Source organism: Anopheles darlingi, chromosome 3 (genome assembly GCF_943734745.1).
Source record: "Anopheles darlingi chromosome 3, idAnoDarlMG_H_01, whole genome shotgun sequence".
Taxonomy (NCBI): Eukaryota; Metazoa; Arthropoda; class Insecta; order Diptera; family Culicidae; genus Anopheles; species Anopheles darlingi.
In genome coordinates this window covers 48,971,830-48,984,541 of record NC_064875.1, presented here as the reverse complement: position 1 = coordinate 48,984,541, position 12,712 = coordinate 48,971,830, and the positions used below count along the sequence as shown (strand labels likewise).

The 12,712-nt window shown below is 47.3% G+C and overlaps 1 protein-coding gene across 6 annotated transcripts in view; it reads right to left on the bottom strand.

The window, feature by feature from the left end:
- Positions 1–12,712, bottom strand: part of LOC125956569 (RNA-binding protein Musashi homolog Rbp6) — a 591,325-nt gene that overhangs the window by 330,330 nt on the left and 248,283 nt on the right. The gene's annotated exons all lie outside the window — the stretch shown is intronic.

Genomic DNA, 12,712 nt, shown 5'->3' with positions numbered 1-12,712 from the left:
CTAGATAAGAGATTGCAAGAAAAAGTGAAAAAAGACAAACACACACAAGAGAAAGGAGCCACAAAACGGAAACGAAAACGAAAAAGACAGAAAGAAAACCATGAAGCAATGTCGAAAAACTCGCAATCGATCATAAAATAGAGAAGAAAACAAACTGAACCGAACTGAAACCGAAAAATAGAACGCCTTCCGCACAACACAACAAATGCGACGGTGCGACGAAATCGAAAGATCTTCAAAACAAGTTAAGCCATCGAACCAGCGAAACGATCACGTACGGCCGCGTGTTGCGGGGCACAAAAAAACCTCGTTCATTGCCGCCACCACCACTGCACACTGCAAACGAAAAATGGCCACGGGGAAAAACAAAACAAAGAGAACGCCCGCGAAAGGAATCCACCGGAGCACCGGAAAACATTAAATCAATTTAAAGTATCATGGATTAGATTTAAACTCCTGACAATATATCATGCCCTGGCGTGGTCCTCGCGTGTGCTCCTGTGGCTGGCAGGCTGGCAGGTTGTTCCAACACACCAGCAGCAGCAGCAGCAGCACCTTATCGCAGCGCGACCGAGTGCTCGAACGCGAAATGCGATTGCACGAATGGCGGCGAGGTGTCCGGCAGCTCGTTTGGAGGTTCACGTTGCACTACTCCCGGAACTTGACTGCATCCCGGGCCCCTCCTCTACACACCACGCCACCTGGGAGTTCTGTTTCCTGGCTGTCAGTGTGTGTTCGAAAGATGAAAGGCTATCATCAGACTACCGAGCGAAGCAGCGAGCGATGGCGGCGTCCATCGACGGATCAGACGGAACAAAAACGCCTTAAGATATCGCAAAATCACACTCACACATACAAACAGATACAGACACAGGCACAGGCGAAATACCCAAACCACGAGGACCAAACCAGTGAGTCCATGGGAATGCTCCAATGCACGAATGAGTCGTAAGCGTAAATCATTGTCGTTACTTTTTCGGAGGCTCAATTTTTAGCAAGAGAGTTATGAAGAAGGAGGTAGACGAGCGGGAGGGGATTTGATGCCTTTGATGGAGCTGGAGCGAGGCTGGAGATTGAAAATAAAGAACATTCGCTTCTCCTCGTCCTTCTCCTTCATCATCATCATAACTGGCGCTTCTCGTATGCTTCCCTTTTCTTTAGAGAATTGCTTATGGTCTCCACGACAGAGAGAGGACAACAACAGACACTCACTCACACACACACACACCCTCTGTTATGGCCACGGAATGGGGAGCAGAACAAATCATCCTTCCAGAAGAGGGGCAAAAGAGAAATCGTCTGCACAGCAGCTGCGACGAACCGCTCGGATGGAAAGGAACAGAACAAAAAAAAAGTAAGCCTCGTTGCCAGGGGAATGAGACAAAAAAATCTCATCAATCATATGACGATAATGAATTTTTCTCTCAATTTTCCTTCCTCCCCGCATCGGAAGGTTAGTTTATTCTGTTCCCAGTTTTCCGCGCTCTCCTTTCGCGCTTCTCGCGCGTCCTTGGCGTGACGTCTCATTTCACTTACTCACAACCCATACACAGTGGCCAAAACAAAACAGGCATCTCACACACTAGGCAGTGCCGTACGGAACATACGGAAGCCAGCATTTGTTACTCCAGAGACTCCAGCATGTCGCATGTCACTTTGCGGTCCAACACAACACACAACACACACTCCAAAAACTCCGAGAGGAAACCTCCGAGAGAGGAGGATGGAAAACGATGTGAAGGAGGAAGCATTTTGCTGTGGAAAATAGTCCAACCAAAACCAACAGACACACACACACACGCGCGCTCGCGCTTTTCAAAGGAAAGAATGATCGTCAGGATCGAGGACCAAAACCGGGGGGGGGAGTGAAGCCAGTGATGCCTCTGGTGGCGCGACTCGAGGAAAACAAAATAAACTGGCGTAACGGACGCGACGTCGAATTTTTCCACCGAAGCACCGGAGACGCTCGTCGCATCCCTTTTCTCCTCCCCCTCCCCGACCACCACCAAAAGACGGGGGGCCATTTGAATCCATGTTCGATTGAAGATGACGACGACATTGGCCGTTCCCGCTGCTGGCCATCTGCTGCTGGTGCCTCTGCCTTTTCGGTAATGAAAACCTATCAAGAAATATGTTTTCCACCGACTTTCCCACGCTTCTGCTCCCATACGCGCGTGTGTGTGTTTGTTGCGATCGAACCACCCTCCTCTCAAGGGCGGGAGGAGAGGGTTTTCCCGTCAGTCAGTCAGTCAGACGTGACTCGAGATGGAGGTGGAGCCTGGCGAGGGAAGAAGCTTAAACGTTTCGCCGTCACAGAAGCGGAAAATGTTTTATTATAGTCGCACGACGACCAAGTGAGTTCGATTCTCGTGTGTGTGTGCCACACGCCATCCCCCTCCCCCGGGTTTTGGTAACATGTTTTTGGCCAGGGCTGGACTGGCCGGAAGAGAAGGAAGAAGGTGGCTCGCGCTTCAGTTCGCGAAAATATTGCTTTATCGGCGAAGCTTTTGTTCCTTTTCCCTTTTTGGTTTCGAAGGTTTTTTTTTCTTTTGCTGGTTGCTGTTGTTGTTGTTGGTGGAATTTTAGTTCCTTTTTTTCCGCGTGCCTTTGTGTATGTGTGTGTGTGTGTGTGTGTGTGTGAGGGAGTGGTGCGTTTCCACGCTTTTGTGGTTTTGACGAAAAATGTCTTTATGTCGCTCGCATCGATGGGTGTGTGTGTGTTTGTGTTTTTCCCTTTTTTCCTTGCGCCCGTATCGTCTGATGCTATTTCGCAAGATTATGAAGCGAAAGAAGAAGAAGCGACGTCATCCGGCGACGACAACGACGACGACGGCGGCGGTCCTTTGTTGCGATTTTTGTTAAACTTTTGCACTCGCCGATCGGTTCGCAAAAGGAGCGATCTCCAAGTTTTAGCGCGACATTGTGACGCGGCGAGGTGGGTGCTGAGAAGTGCTACATCATTCCGTTATGCTTGTCAGGATTAGAGATTAGGTCGGCGTACTTTGCTTTAACTCATTGTTGCCGAAACTTTAAAGTAGGGTACAAGTAAAGGCACTATCGGGGAGATGGATATGTTTCAGTATTTGTTCGTGCGTTGCCAGCTCACTTCTCACTGTCCTATTTCTTAACTTTGCTCAGTTGAAGCATTTTTTCAATCATTTCTGCACGTGAAGCCTTTCTCCAAACAAAGCTTCAGGAGCCAAAAAGATTCATTCCGATAAACGAATTGTTTCAACATCTTATTGCATCAAAAATACTTCTTCATTTAAATTATTGCACTACCACGAATCAATTTGGCTCTTGGTCAGTATTTATACGTTGTTCGAATACATCTTCTACGCAACGTAAAACATTAAATTGATTGAACAACGTTCTGGGATGATTCGAAGTTTGAAGTTTGTTTGACATACAGTAATCTTTTACTAATTTTACTAATCAGTTCCACAACCTAATCAGAATCTTAAATACATAAGATTGTAGGTTTTAAGAGGTGAAAACAATACTCGTGAAATGTTATTAGTTACTTCCATCACAATAACAACATTGATGGCTATCAAATGATGCAGTCAAATCAATTATGATGAAGACGCTTTTAGACTTTCCACGAAGCACATTAGTCCTTATATCCTCAATAAAAATGATATAACTAATAGGAAATGTAAAGAAAGGAATTAAAAAGATAGTGTTCTTGTCAGTTTGATGAAAATTTTAGTCATGTGCTACTCAATATTCAATATTGGACCATTTAAAGCATCCAATTATGATACTGATAGCTAGAGTCTCTCTAAAAAATTGTTGAAGATCGAGTTGCAAATTGGATTACATCGAAAAGCGATGCCTATTTTGGTAAACTAACTAAAAATTATTACTAAAAACCATTCCCAAAATTGCACTTTTTCGGAGTTCACTTTTATTTGCCCATCCTCCAATCGTCAGTCAATTATTGTTTGAGAGTACAAATACAAATTGATCTCTATTAGGAACATTAATAGCATGAGGTAGATTGGCTGTAATTGTTCGAACGCGCCACCAAAAAGCGCAAAAACCCAAACCATCGATTCGATCCGATCCGATCCGATTGCATTTCCAACAAGCGAGCAATCGATCGATCGATTTGCTCCCGATGAATCTCGCCAATTGGCATATGCTACATGCCCTACAGCCTTGAGCCACCCTTCAGCTCGGATGGGAGGTGTGGGGGGGGGGGGGAGGGATGTGTAAATCACCGACACACACACACACACCCCTCCTTCGGTGGCTAACGTTGTGCAAACAGCTGATCGCTAATCAATAGAGAGCGAGAAGTAGCACATTTCATTCCACACTCGAGCGTAATTATGTGTCGGAGATTCACCCCAGCATACAGACACACACACACCCGCAGGCGAAACTTGGCATTCGCGCCGTGCAGCATCACGCCGATGGATCGTTCCGGCCCATTGGAATACATTAAAATGCACTTGAGCGCCGTCGCCGAGTGTGTCTTCGTCGAGCAGCAGCAGCAACGGCAGCAGCGCCGCACGTACTGCCGCGTGTTTGCCAAAATGGCGAATCATCGATTGCGACGATTGCATCCTAATTATGGATCGATAATCACCTCGAACCCCTCGCGGGCTACCACACTCCCGGCACCCCGGTGGCGTTTAGTTGAGATGTCGTTGCCACGGGTAAGCAACGGTTAACGATTCATTTTACACCGAAACCATGTTACAGATTCCAGCCAGCCCTTCCCTTCCATCCCTTTTCCTCCGGGCTCTCGAGTGTGTGTGTGTGTTCTCGATGTTCTGTGGTAAGCTGCTTCACTTGCACCGCCACCAGCAGCCAGGAGTTGGTGTCAAGAGCTGGCAACCGATGTGCAGCTTGCTGCTGCTGCTGCTGCTAGTAGTCGTGGTCGGTTGGTCGGTCTGGGCTCTCGGGTCGGTCATCAGAATCAGGTTCAATCAATGCTAATGTTGGGTTTCAGTTTGCTCCCCTCCTCTCTCTCTCTCTTACACACACACACACATAGTCAGCACAGTTTTGTCCGTCGAGATGTGATGTTGGTTCGGAGATGCTTAGCTCAGCGAAATGCCAACCAGCAGCAAGAGCAAGTGCAGAGTGGAGCAAGTACACGTTGGATCACACTGAACACCAGCACCAACACCACAACCCCACACCCTTTCTGCTCTGACTCTCTCTTTCTCTCTCTCTCTGTCCCTTCGTGTTGGTGAGGTTGGTTGTTGGGCACGCGCTTATCCTTCGCAAGCTGTCAGCCTGTTTAAATTAATTAATCGATATCACATTGAAAATCTGCTGCAGTCGACAGTTTTACACGGTCCAACCGTCTCTCTGCACCGCTCGCCACACCTCACCGCAACCATCATTACTGACCCACACACACACACGCGCGCGCAGACACAGCCACTAAGAACATCAGCTCATGACGTCGAACAGAGCAGAAGGCAAGGAAGGCCAACCATTAAGCCTGCGCTGCTGCTTCTCGGCCACTTAGTTCGGAACCTTCATTCGGAAGCTGGTAAACTGTAGCCTTCTTCGCCCCCCTTTTTCCTGTACCCAACCCCACCGGCTGGCCTCTTTTGCGCCCCTCTGGAAGCCCCTTCAACTGACAGCTAAGCCACTCAGCGGATGACGAACAACGTGACGTCTTTTTTTTTCTCTGCAAAGGATGCTGTGCCGAACAAATCCTTCTTCACGTTTCGCAGCCAAAGCCTGCTGCTTGATTTGCTGCGACGTCGTCGCCTTGCGCGCAGCATCGTTGGCGTTGTTGGGAACGTCTTGGCCACTGTGTTTACCTCAACATTAACGTAGGCCCCCCCTCCCAGAGTTGCCTCCTGCTCGTGGTATGTTTATTGCTCTCGAGGAGTCATCGAAAAAGTGGGCCCGGCCGTGAGCTTACGGGAGGGGTGGATGTGTGTGCCTCTTGCCTGTGTGCAAAAAGGGGTTTTTGGGCAGAAAGGGTTGTGCGGTTCATAAAGATTGACTCCACGGAGGACATTCCGGTATGGATGGCATTATGGGATCGTGTTACTTGCGCTGCTGACATTGACGTTTGGAAAGGGTTTCAGCCTAAAAGCCACGAATGTTATTCGGCAGCTAGGTCAGCAAAATGCGTCTTCAATAACCTCGAAATTAGGCTACATTTAAATTGCTTTCACTGAGTTTTGTCCAGTGATGCCGTTAATATCTGTTTTTTTTTCCTGAAATTTATCCACTATCAATGTGATATTCGTGCAATGTTACTCTACTATTTTGAAGATTAGGTATAAAATATAATTTCAGAAGTCTCTCGTCTATATCAAATGATTAAAAGTAAGTTCTGTAACGTTCTAACGTTCACACTAGCAGCTTATCTAAAGTTCGAGAGACTAAATGTAAGAGCATTGCATTGTTATTTAGTTTTCCTTTTCTTTCCATGCCATCTGATACGTCGTCTAAGTTGTTTTATTGTCTTGTAGTTGTTTATTGCTTTGTTATTAAGCTGAAGAAAATCTTTAGAATGTCGTCCGAAGATTATTTACTATTGTTATTATCATCACAAAGCTAAAAGGCGCTCAAAGTAGCACACGAATAAGTTGCCAGCCGTCGGTTAATCTTGTACAGAGAGCAGAGTGTTTTCCATACATTTCGCCAGACGATCTCAAAGATTGGACGCAAGGTCTGCATTCCTTACTCCATTTTTCTGCCAAAGTGTTTTATCTGATATACGGATAGACTCATCCGTGGCCAACGGTGCTTCCAATAAATAAATTTAACAGAATATCTTTAATTATTCCAAGGGTTCCTCGAAATCAATTCTCAAAAGCCCCCAGGATCTCGTATCTTATCATTCAAAGCATCATTTCTCTTTTCGCATGCATTTCGAGAGAGCTATTTAATATCGTAGCCATAAAACAAAAAGCAAAAACCAAGAAAAATATGGCTCGACGACGGATCTAAACATAGCTCAACGCTGCATACAAGTCTGCTGCCCATCCGCCGTTCGATGGCCACGAGCAAAATAGCCAATGAAAACACACTCGAAAGAAAGGACCGTTGGACTCAACTTATGCGCTGCTCCAAAATAACATGCTGAAGCCGGTATGGTGCCGTGGTGTTCGAATACGACGAAAAACCATTTGGTCTATTTGCTTAATAACTGAAATGAAAAACATTCTTCATAAATATTGAGCTCCCGTATTCCACACACAGACTTCGACCAATACAAGACGACGCTGTCACCAACTTCTAGCATATCTGTTTGTTGATTTTCGAGGCTGATTGCTGGCCAAAAAACAAACAAAAATGAAGAGCGAATAAAAAGAAAACCCAAGAAAAGGACGAAACCATACGGCAAACATCGGACACATAATCAACCAATCCACCACCGGACCGGGGATTATCGGCGTCGAGTGGAAGAGCGGATTCTCAAAAATGACCAATCTTCGGCACACACACACACTTACGGACCGGCACTGCTTTACACTTTCCCCTCCCCCTGACGCCGACTCGACTTAATCGAAATAAATGAGCAAAACATTAACTTTTATCTACCGGCGGGCGTTCATCTTCGATTTCGTTTTCCGCGTGTCATGGGAGCGCTACACACGAGGGGTGATGGGGAGCCCCAATCCCCCACCTCCCAAAAAGCATCATCGGTCTAGGCGTCCGAACCGGCGGTGATGGGCCAGTTTTTATGCTGCCACATTGCTCGAAACGTTTTCTCGCAAAATTCGTGGCCCCCGGGGGAGGGGTGGAGAGAGAACGAGAAACAAACCCCCCAGAGAGGAGGAATGGGGAAGAAGTGAGCCTTTTAAGGGGGCAGAGGCAGATAAAGTTTGAAAAATCTTTTCCGGTTCGCATCGCATCGTCATTGGGCCCTCGACGACGGAATGCACTTCGTGCAGCTGCAGAAACGACCTCTCAAAGCTTGAGGAAAACTATTTTCCAACGAGAGGCAACGTTTCTTATCACTCTCTTTCTCGCTTTCTCTCTCTTTCTCTCTCTCTCTCTCTCTCTTTCGATCTCCCAGTCGTCACAAGAAGACTAAACGCTAAACGTTTCACCATTTTTGTTTCTTCCATCCGTCCTTCTGCTTCTGCTCGACGAAGAGATAGTTTTCATTCTTCGCACCCTCTTCACTACCTCCATCACTGACGTTGCACTGATTTGGGCGTTCGGCTGGAGTCATTTTTCTTGTGCGAACCCCACAAGCACTCGAGCAAAGGGCCTCGACTAGGCCATGGACTCTAGTTCCTTGCGATGCACACGCACACGACTCCGATACTCCGACTCTGACGTTCGTCCTCCTATACTAACCACCCCAGTCGTCATCGTCGTCGCCATCTTCGTCGTCAGTGAGTTTGATGATTGAGCGAAGAAATGGCTTGAAATTTGCACGCTCATCATATTTCCCTGGTGGCCGCCATCGCCACAAACTCTGCTAGTTCGAACTAGTTTTTCATCAACTCCCGGGAGCCCAAAAAACCGTTAGGCGAAAGACCGTGCTTGCTGGTGGTGGTAGTGGCAATGGCGGTGGTGATGAATGATGAGGTCTATCTCTTCTGGTGAAGAAGGTTACAGAGCAGCAGCACCACCAGGACTAGCAGCAGCGATAGTGACACTACTACATTAAGCGTGCTTAGGTCGACACTTGCCACTTGTCTGTGACCAGCACCACCACCACCATTGCGGCCACAATTCCTACGAAATGAAGTCATTGGTAGCGCTGTGGAGTGTATTAAACAAATTGGGTGACACTTTACGCGCTCCAGTCGTCGTCTTCGTCGTCGTCGTCGGTGACGTTATCTTGATTCATGCGGTCGTCCTTTTTGCAGACAAACTGCAACCACCAATTGCATCTCGTCGCGAGAACTTTCGACGCGCGCGATTCTTTTACCTATTCTTTTTCTTTTCTTTTGTTTGCAAGATCTCCCCTGGCATGACACGAGGTTAATGGGGGGGGAAGAGAGAATCGAGAGTGTGAGAAAAAGGCCAAGGATCAAAATCAAATCGCAGTAGACTGACTGTAAATGAGCTTTCATTTCGGACATTTCGACAATCCTCGGAATCTCTCGGTGGCAATCAAAGGTCAAAGGAGGCAGGCAGGGCGTCGTGCAAACCGGAACTTGAGCTCAGCTCATCCCCCAGGCACGAGGTGTGAAGAGCAAATTTGAGTTTTATTGCATAAATTATTCAACATCTTCACCGATTTTCCGAAGCGCTCGGATTGACGCTTAAGAGAAGAAGAAAAAAACATAAAGATGGAGAGAGGAGGGTATTGAATGGTTTTGGAAAAAGAACCGTTGAACAGACGACGACGCATTGGTGATCCCTAATGGGATGTAGCCCGATCCCGTTTTCCGGTTGCGGCCGAACGCTCATCATAAAAGTGTTTTAAGACCACGGGGCATCATTTCGTTAAGAAAACAATCATTCGCCCACGTGTGGGCGCCATTTTGCTGCCCCGGTGAAGTGCGCGTGTCCCCGGCGTTTGTTTGATCGCTTTGGAAGGGGATGGGCCACCGTACCGCGACGGTTTCCACGGGAAAGGCGTGCAACCAAATCGTAAAAATCGGTTAACATGAAGTTGCGCGCGTGAGGCTGAGCATAAGATGGAGGCTTTCCGTAAGCAGATTAACGACGAAGGAGCGCGCCATATTTGCCTCGTGCGTGTGTGTGTGTGTGTGTGTGTGTGTGTGCTGCTGCAGCAAGTGGTATATAAAAAAAAACGCGAGAAGCGAATCATCGGCTCATCGGCTCAGAAGCACCTTCACTTTCCTGCACGCATCCAGCCGGGGATCGGGGAACATAAATTTCGCGAAAAATCACGGAAATCACGTGTGCGTATGTGTGTGTGTGTGTGTGTGTGTGTGTGTGTGTGTGAGGTGCCACCAACAGCAAAGCGTCACCACAATTGTCGCTCGCGCGATGACGGATTAGTTTCATTTTCGTGTTCGTACTCCAGCAGCTCCACCACCAAACGTGCGGAAGCTGTTGCTGAAGGAAATTGGAAAGGAAAAATGAAAAGCTTCCCCCCCCCCCCCCTTCACCATCCTTGGTGTTCGCTTAGCATCGGCCTAGTAGCATCAGCAGCGCAACAAAATGGTTGCGAGTTAGTTAAGACAGCGGACTGTGAGGGCTGCCAAATTGAAAGTGAGATGAATGGGGCCTGTGTGTGCGTGCGTGCGAGTGTGTGTGTGTGTGTGCCAGGAAATATGTTTTTCGTTTTGCATTTCCACCCACGCACTGATGAATTTATGGATTCGAAGGCTTTTCGTACCTTTCGTAGAGCGGACGCGATCGAAGCGCCTTTCAAACCGCGATAAACATTTTCTCATAAAACCGTACCGCAAATTGTGTGCGTGTGTGTGTGTGTACACCGAGCACAATTGAAATTGCCCTATTTTGGCACACGACACGGGAAGGGATCAGCCGATGAAATATACATTTCCAGTTTCCAAATCGATTCGCTTTTCTGTCGCGAGGACGACTTTTACATCATCGGAGCGATGATCATCAATCATCATGTTCCGCGCGGCAACGCATGGTGACGCGCTTCTTACGCGCATTCTTTAAACATCACTTTCCGCGCCCAGCCCGATAATAATTCCCAGCGACAATTGAGCGACAGCAAATCCGTTTCATTTCGGCTCACGATCCGATCGATTCGAGCGAGACCCCCGGGCCGTCGACGGACGGACGGACAATCGTGCCAAAATCCACGACAAAAATGTCCAGCAGACAAGCAGGTCTAGTTTTTGGAAGGAGGAGTGGAATGAGGACTCCCGAAAAAGCCCAATTTCCCCCCGAAAAAAGGGAAGAAACAGGACATCTGGAGACGGCAGCCACCGAAAAGCAGGCTGTGGCTCGCTTCGCTTGGTTAGAATAAAATATTCCCGCACTTTATTAAAATGTCATCGAGTGAGAGAGTGAGAGAGTGAGAGAGAGAGAGAGAGAGAAAAGAAGAAGAAGAAGAAGAAGAAGAGAGAAAGAAGAGAGGGGTGCAACGAGAGATTATCTCCTCAATTTCCATCTTGGTTTTATCGTTTCGAAGGGACTTCGAGATGAGCCGGCCAAATACGAAGGAGAGGTGGAAAAGAAGGAGGTCCTCGCAGTCTGTTGTGGCCAGAACGTCGTTTGCAGGCCTGCAAGGGATGTCGTGTGGTGCTGATCTTTCAATTCTTTCTCTTATCACTCACCCTCACCACGAAGAGACTGCTTCGGACACGGCGAGCTGAGGGTTTCGTTTTCGTCAAGCGAAGAGGGTGACAATGACGAGATGACGGTCGGTTGGTCGGTTGGTCGCGAGCGAGTGAAAAGTTTGTGACACTTCTTGGGCCACATCCCGGTGTCCTATCGTCCTGATGAGGGATGATGAACCCAACCAATGGCCCTGCCGACCGTTAAAAGGGGTCGACCATGTGCCCGGCCAAGGATGATGATTTTTTAAACACCCCCTTGGGAGGGGGAGAAGACGGGGTGGGCGAAAAATTGGACACGTGTCCGCGGTGCGCTCTTGGGGGCGGTTCTCGCGAATCCGACGCGCACGCGGAGCGTTAATGAGGGGCAACGAGTCGCCGCCGGTCAGCCGCGGTCCCCGTGGATCCCTGGATGAGATAAATGGCTGTTGACAGTTGGCTCTGACGCTCATTAGTGGAGACGGGGCCTTTTTTGCGATGGGGATGGGTCAGCACCGAGAAAACAATGACCACAGATGCGTCCTCGCGGTTGGAGAGGGAAGGGTGGTGTTTTAAACGCAATTGCGCACCGCAGAGAATGGAATCCCAAAGATACTCGACGTAGGCGACGGTTCGATCGGCACCGGACGTTTACTCCTTTGTAGACGGTTTCGCACAAAAATTGTAAGATTTTGTAACGTTGTAAAAATTTTGCGAGTAAACGGTGTTCATTAGCTTCTTAATTTTAATGAAGAAAACAAGTAATGGTCACAAATAATATCAAATCTTCACTTCCAAGTCCAAGAAGCCTTTGCTTTCGGAGATATTAGTAGTCAACATCGAAACATCGAAATAATATGTAGAGGACTTCTTATTATGAGCTTCTTATTAGCCAACGTTCTGCGACAATGTATAGTCTAAGCGGCCTTCGAGTGTTTTTTTTTTTTTTGCAAATCTCAGGCTACAATGTTCCTGCTCAAATATAGTTACGACGAATTTTATTGATTTATCTTGAAACCACCGTCGAAAAACTCGTGCAGAAGAGATAACCAAATTTGATGAAAGATCATTTACGGCGAAACGAAGCAACTCATTGCTGTATCGAGTCTAACGTTAATTTTAATCCGGTGTAGGGCCAGCACTTTCAAAAGTAAAGGGCTTGAATTTAAAAGAATTCTCATTTTAAACTAATTTTGAAGAATAGGGTACATAATTCGGCCAGAAATCCATTTCTCTTTTGGTTACGAGTGACGCAGAGCTTCACAACTTTTCGAAGCATTTCTTTCCGTGGTGCGGCTTTTTGCGGACCACTTTTGCTACACGTCTGGCAACGCTACCAGTACCAAAATATCGCATTATGGTCAGTGGTCCAAATAATTATTTCACATTCAGCTCCTCGTACATGAGGCCAATGGCAGTGTGTGTTCTTGTTCAGCATACTTTAAAGTGATAACCTTTTCTAATTTTACTTCCATGAAGGACCAGCTTTTTCTTTAGAAATTGTAAAGCAAAACGCAAGTAATCGCTTGCGTAAACAACAGCATGAGCTATTATGG